The 7,851-nt window shown below is 39.1% G+C and overlaps 1 pseudogene; it reads right to left on the minus strand.

Moving 5' to 3' along the window:
- Positions 1 to 2,839, minus strand: LOC121796623 (annotated as a pseudogene).
- Positions 2,840 to 7,851: the final 5,012 nt, after the last annotated feature.

Raw genomic sequence — 7,851 nt, forward strand, 5'->3', positions numbered from 1 at the left:
TTGAATTAACAAGAGAAGCTTCATTTGAACAAGAGAAAGTTCTTTGAGAGGAAATACAGAAAAAGAACGAACATGAATTACAAATTGAGTTAATACTCATGAAAACAAAACCAAAATACAGAAAATAAACCAATATGTAAGGTCTACCTGCTGTGATAGTAGACAAAGAATGAACAGTTCCTACTTCTCGTCACTCAACGCGTCAATAACCGAAGCCCCGCTGACAAATCCTCCAAGGTGATGGTAAGCAAAGACTCTGTGTCTACACATTCAAAATCAATCCTCAAATCCAGATTCTCTCTAGCATTTACCAGCATTGGACCTACTAGACCTCCATTCATCTCTCTACGCTGTTTTTCACTCGTTTCCAGTTCGATCATCGCTTGGATGGCATCTACGCTACACGAAGGATGTAACTTAAATCCATACAAAAGACTACTGTCACCCTGATTGCACATTTTAAGATGAAGGATCCTGGCCAAATCTTCACTATTGAAGTCATCAAAGTGGAAAAATTTTGTCACCCTTCTGCAGAAGCCCTCATTTGAAGCTATTACACGCTTCATGGGTTCGCTATACCCAGCAAATATGACAACCACTTTTCCAGCGTCATGACAGACATGATCTCCTCCAATGCTTCTAATCCGTAATCTTTGTCGTCAGACTTTTGCATTGGTATCAGGCGATATGCTTCATCTACAAAGAGAATACCACCCTCGGCTTCTTGAATCTGTAAAAGTGGCACCTAGTTAGAATTCTTAAGAAGTGAAGAATGGTTACTTGTTTTTTATGAAAAAGTACAAAATTTGTAGAAGGCTTTACCTTTCTTCTTGTCTTTGGCCCTGTATGCCCAACAAATTCTCCAACCAAATCTGTTCTTTGCACTTCTGTTACTTTATTTGTTGGAAGTATTCCCACCATGTGCAGTAGTTTCCCTAAAACTCGGGCTACCATAGTTTTACCTGTAAGAGAATATCAATAAGATCAATTGGCATACCAAACAAATATAGTAAAAAAAAGTAAGGAGTAATTCCAGAGAGCAGTTCACTACCTGTTCCAGGATTTCCAAGAAAGGCCATATGAGGCAGTCTTCTGGCTCCAATTTTGAGTCCAAGGGATCTTCGCCTCTCATCTAAAAGCATCCCCTTTGCCCATTTCCGTAGTTGTAGCTTCAGCGCATCTAGGCCCACTATATTTGATAATTCAATTTCAAGTGCATCCATCTTGGCTTTGGTCTTGCTGCATGCTTCAATGGCTCTTCGTTTTCTCTGTTCTTCAAGATGTCGTACGAGGAGATCCCGCAATTTATCATTACCTGGTCCGTGTGACAGATGATTCAAAGGAGTCATTCCCTCCTGCACTTGAGGGTATTTTGAGTAAGCATCAACCAAGAGGATACAATCAAGAATGGAATAAATTCAAAAGAGTCCATAAGAATAAACTTATCAAACAGATCATACATTATCTTCAGCACTGCAATTGGCTTTATACTCTAGCAATGTATTAACAGTTGAGCAATCTTCGGCTCGAAGCGAGTGCCAGACAGCTAGATGTAAAGGAGTCATTCCGTTCTGCCAGATAAATTGGACCAGATGAGGTGAGAAGACATTAAAAACCTGAGACAAAATAAGCGTTGCAAAAGACAACTTAAGAAGCCATAACTCACATTTGCCTTTGCCTCAAAAGCAGCACCACGAGCAAGGAGCAACCTTGCGGCCTCATCACACCCATTCTTTGCTGCCATATGCAATGGAGTTTCTCCATACTTTCCGATTAATAAGACGAAGATGCATAAGCAAGTCAATAAAAATGTTTTGTTTCTTGAAGAAAATACAAAAGCAATGCTAATTAAAATACTTGTAATGTACCATATTCATGGCTTCCATTTCCACTTTCTCAGGTCCTCGCCAATCAAGAAGAAGTTTTACAATCTCAATATTGTTGTAACCAGCAGAAACATGAAGGGGTGTCTGTGCCATCTATATGCCATAAATTAAAAGACTTGAGCTAACAATAAATTTACACTTTAGCTAATAAGCAAAATACTTTCTGGCATGATTCTTTCAAGAGATGGAAATGAATACAAATGTGGAAGGAAAGAAAGAGATATGTGGATCATACGACGGGGTTTCGATCATTGAGAAGAGAAGGGTTGTTGTGAAGCAACCTCTGGAATGCATTGATATCTCCAGACTGCGCAAAGCCGTGGATTGTGGCAGGCTTCAAAGATCTGGGCCGTTGGTCCTTCATTTTCTGAATCACTATGATTGATTTCAGTCAAAATATATACATATTGATTATAAATGAAGCACAAGTTCATATTATTCCTAGGCATAAACAGTGGAAATCCCCATTGCTTCAAGCCACACAAAACTCTGAAATTATGTACCCAAATAGCTACAACTGGAAAACACACAAGGCTGCTTAGTCTTCACCGATTGAATTCAGAAGCAACTGTCCAATTTTCCAGATTGATTTAAAAAGTAGTTGCCTTTTAAATGAAGCCTAAGAATATGATATTTAAAAGATATTTCTACTAAGTTTAAAGGCATTTCAGCCAATATAATTGCATAAACCGAGCTAGAGCAACACGGAAAATGAAATGTAATGGGGCGAAATAATCGATTGAATGAAGAAGATTCGACAATTCAGAGAATAAATTTAGCAAAAGCTTCAATTCAAATGTGAGAAACAAGAACTGGAGAAACCCTCGATCCAATCCTCAGCCTTGATGATCCCTATACTCTGGCGACGACGGGGCACACAACAATTATCTGCTGTCCCGTCGCCTGGGAGATGGATCTGGTATTCTCTCTGAGCTTCAGTGGCAGAAAGAGACACAAAAATTGGGCTATATATATACTCCAACTTTTCTATATTTCTATTTTAATTTATTTATGATGCTACTATTTATTTCCACTTTATATTTTATATACTTGTCCTAAATTTTCACTTTCATTTTATCGATACTTTGAATTGTGGTCTCTTTTTGTTTTTATTTTACATAAAAGAAATTATCAAGTAAGTATTGAATACTTACTCGTAGAAAATAGAATCACTAAATCTAGGCTGAATTTTGCTGTCATCGTGAAAGTTAAATCGAATATATATAATGTTGAATGTGTTGTAATCAATGTCTATGCCTCTCTGTATTCCGATGTCAAGCTGGTTATGTTATTTTAGCGTGATTATTTATTTATTTTCAATAATTGCCCAATAATGATCGAGATAGGCTGGATAATTTGGAATGTTGTATTTATTGTCTTAACATATTCTCACTTTTTTTGCCGATAAATTTTAAAACGAAGTCATTTGGTTATTAAAATACACGTTAAAGCTAGTTAAGTAGTAGTTAACAGATCCTATTAAACGAAGTCATTAGGGAGTGTTTGGTTGGTCATTTAGAGTGTGTAACTGCGCCTTATCTTCAACTATCATATGTTTGGTTGGTCACTTTCCATTTCTACGAGGCCCTAGTATTTGGCCAAGGCCCGGCAAAAATAAGTCATTTTTTTAGATACTCAATCTCTCCAAATCGGTGATTTTGCATATTTGCACAGGTGAGTTAAGGAATTCATATGTAGGAAATTACCGAGATAACCCCAAATGTGCCTATTTTCATTTTTCAACCCAGATCTGTTCTATCTCTCTTCCTTCGCATCGGACTTTCCCACGATTCTGCAAGGAGAAAGGTCACTCAATCCGGCAAGGGCGGCCATATCCATCGGAAACTCTTTTCATTGACAGTTGCTTTCTGATTTTGGGTGTTGTATTATTTACTTATCGCTACCCTTGAAAGGTTGCAAATTTTATTTTCAATTATTCTGCAGAAACCTTGTTGTGTATGGAAGCAAAAATGAGAACTTATTTGACTGTTATACTTTATATGCGCTGCCATCTACTTCTGAAAATCTGAATTCTCAATTACATAGGAAAATAAAAGGTACTTGTGATGGGAGAAGAGTAAAATTTGGGAGCATGAGAATTAGTCTTCGAATTATATAGGTGTGTATTTATTTGTACACATTTTACAAAGATAGAATCCAACGAGAACTAATTTTACTTACAATTGGTGGGTCATATCGCCTTCATTGTCTAGAGAATTGGGAACAAGTGAAGACATCATCACTTTTGCAAGCATCAAACAAGAGATATAGTTTTTATAGCTTAAGAAAAAGTTTATCACTTCTTGCTCAACACAATTTCTTAAGAAATGCTAACATATGAACCAAACACACCCTGAGGACGTGTTCAGTTTTCAGGTTATAGTAAGAATTGAGCCCAATTCTAGGCATTTGTTGTTGTTCAGTGTATAAGAATTATTTCTTGCAAGCCCTAGAATGTTGAATTTTGCCTACAATTGTTGACTTTTGTCAAAAGGTTTCAATCCCACATCGGTGGGGAGATGAAACTTGGGGGGGTAAGTTGCCTACAAAAGGAACTCCCCCCTCATTTGTTATGTATCCAAAATTGTACTCTTCTCCATTTAAATATATAAGTGGGCTCTGCAGAGGGTGCTCGGAGACGTAGGCAATTTGGCCGAACTCCGTTATCAAAGTTCCGGGTGTGTTCTTTCTTTATTATCTATTTTGTTCCGCATTTATTTCTGGGTTTATTTTCTGTAGTAGTATTGTATTCAATATTATTTGCGGGTTTGGTAGTAGTGTTTTGTACGGTTCTTTTGGGTGTTTTTATATTGTGATAAATACACCGACTGATAAATTCTGTTAGGAATCTGGTATTTAAGAGGGACAGTGTCCTCGCCAGTCTTTCCAAAGAATTTATTTGGAGAAGTAATTTTATCGAGTAGACCCCATTGGGTTAACTCTGAAATTACTGAATCGGTTCATTTCACTATTTGAGAGAAAATTACCCGGTTTTCTCAACAAGTGGTATCAGAGCCAAGGTTCGTCCTTGGTTCTATTTGTTTGTAATATTGAATACTTTATTTTGAGTCTGTAATGGCGGGTAATGATCAAGAAAACAAGGCTAGTTCTTCGTCATCGTGGTCGAGGTTTCCACTGTCAAATATGAAATTGACGGTGGAGATATTTGATGGTACTGGCCATTTTGGTATGTGGCAGGGGGAGGTTCTAGACTCTCTTTTCCAGCAGGGTCTTGACATTGCCATTGAAGAAAAGAAACCAGAAGATATAGATGATAAAGATTGGAGTACCATAAATCGGTTAGCTTATGGAACAATTCGGTCGTGTCTGTCCAGGGAGCAGAAGTATGCTGTCAAGAATGAGACTTCTGCATATAGATTGTGGAAGACACTGGAGGACAAATTTCTGAAGAAGAGTGGTCAGAATAAGCTCCTTATGAAGAAAAGGTTGTTCCGATTTGAATACCGATCAGGTACCACTATGAATGAACACATTACTTTGTTTAACCAATTAGTAGCAGACCTGCTAAATTTAGATGTGAAATTTGAGGATGAGGATCTGGCATTGATGTTGTTGTCGTCTCTACCTGATGAATTTGAACATCTGGAGACCACATTACTCCACGGTAAAGAGAATGTGTCTTTAGATACTGTATGTTCTGCTTTGTATAGTCATGAATTGCGAAAGACAGATAAAATGAAAGGCAAAGCAGTTACAGATAAAGCATTAGTGGCAAGAGGTCGTCAACAAGGCCGATCAAAGGAGAGAAGAGGAAGGTCCAAATCGAAAAGGCGAGTTGCCAAAGATGAGTGTGCTTTCTGTTATGAGAAAGGACATTGGAAGAAAGACTGCCCAAAGTTGAAGAAGAAAGAAAAGGCTTCGCAAGATGCAAATGTTGCTGAATGCAAAAATGATGCGGAGTCAGATTGTTCTTTGACGGTTTCACCTTCAACATCGCATCCAGACGAGTGGATATTGGATTCAGGTTGCACCTATCATATGTGTCCCATCAGGGAGTGGTTCTTTGATTTCGAAGAACTCAATGGCGGACTTGTTTACATGGGGAATGACAGTCCATGTAAGACAGCCGGGATAGGCTCAATCAAGCTACGGAATCAGGATGGATCCACCAGAATTTTGAAGGATGTGCGGTACGTGCCCCAGTTGAAGAAGAATCTCATCTCATTGGGGGCCTTAGAATCTAAAGGCCTAGTTGTGATGATGCGAGATGGAATTCTTAAAGCAACTTCAGGAGCATTGGTGATGTTGAAAGGCGTGAGAAAGAACAATTTGTATTACTACCAAGGTAGTACAGTTGTTGGGACAGTAGCAACTGCAACTTCGAGTAATAAGAAGGATGCAGAGGCGACGAAGCTTTGGCATTTGCGATTGGGACATGCTGGTGAGAGATCATTGCAAATTCTCGCTAAGCAAGGATTATTAAAAGGTACGAAGTCTTGCAAATTAGAGTTTTGCGAGCATTGTGTTCTGGGAAAACAGCGAAGAGTGAAATTTGGCACTGCAATCCATAATACAAAGGGAATTCTGGATTACGTGCACTCAGATGTGTGGGGACCTGCCAAGACTCCGTCACTTGGAGGTAGACACTATTTTGTCACTTTTGTTGATGATTTTTCCAGGAGAGTTTGGGTGTACACTATGAAGAGCAAAAATGAAGTCCTTGGGATTTTTCTGAAATGGAAAGCTCAAGTTGAAAATCAGATGGGGAGGAAGATCAAGGTTCTCCGATCAGACAACGGTGGAGAATACAAGAGTGATCCTTTCCAAGATGTATGCCAGGAGTGTGGCATAGTTCGGCACTTCACAGTGAGAAATACACCACAACAGAATGGAGTGTCAGAGCGTATGAATCGAACACTAGTGGAGAAAGTTCGTTGTATGCTGTCTAATGCTGGGCTAGACAGAAAATTTTGGGCTGAGGCCATCACATACGCTCAACACATTGTCAATCGTTTGCCATGTTCTGCCATTGATGGCAAGACTCCTTTAGAGGTATGGTCCGGTAAACCAGCAACTGATTATGATTCTTTGCGTATTTTTGGTTCTATTGCATATTATCATGTGACTGAATCAAAGTTGGATCCACGTGCAAAGAAGGCTTTGTTTATGGGTTTCAGTGCTGGTGTTAAAGGATATCGGTTATGGTGTTTGGAGTCTAAGAAGACGATTGTAAGTAGGGATGTTACCTTTGATGAATCTTCCATGTTGAATAAGGTAAATCCAAATAGTAGTGATACTTCGCAGCAGGTGGAGTATACACCTAAGCAGGTGGAGTTCGAAGAAGCAGTTGTGATCCCAACTACGAACACCACAAATGACTCTCCTATGGAAGAAGAAGAGTCAGATGATGAAGAGGTTCCACCCCAAGAACCTTCGCAGCAATCAAAGCCAATTGCAGTCAGGCGAACGAGGCGGGAAAATAAGAAACCTGCTCGATTTGCGGATATGGTAGCATATGCGTTTCCAGTTGTTGATGATGTTCCATGTATCTTTTCGAAAGCTATTGAAAGTTCAGAAAGCGATGGTTGGAAAGGTGCTTTGGAAGAAGAGATGCAATCTCTTCAGAAGAACAAGACATGGAAGCTGATGCCATTGCCGGAAGGCAGGAAGGCAATTGGATGTAAATGGGTTTTTGCAAAGAAAGAGGGATTTCCTGACAGAAATGATGTTCGCTACAAAGTAAGATTGGTAGCTAAAGGCTACGCCCAGAAGGAGGGAATTGATTACAATGAGGTATTTTCTCCTGTTGTTAAACATTCCTCCATTAGAATTTTGTTGGCTTTGGTAGCGCAGTTGAATTTGGAGCTAGCTCAACTTGATGTGAAGACCGCGTTTTTACACGGTGATCTTAAGGAGGAAATCTATATGACCCAACCGGAGGGATTCAAGGTTGCTGGTAAAGAAAATTGGGTTTGCAAGTTGAACAAATCGTTGTACGGATTGA

This window comes from Salvia splendens, chromosome 1, assembly GCF_004379255.2.
Source record: "Salvia splendens isolate huo1 chromosome 1, SspV2, whole genome shotgun sequence".
Taxonomy (NCBI): domain Eukaryota; kingdom Viridiplantae; phylum Streptophyta; class Magnoliopsida; order Lamiales; family Lamiaceae; genus Salvia; species Salvia splendens.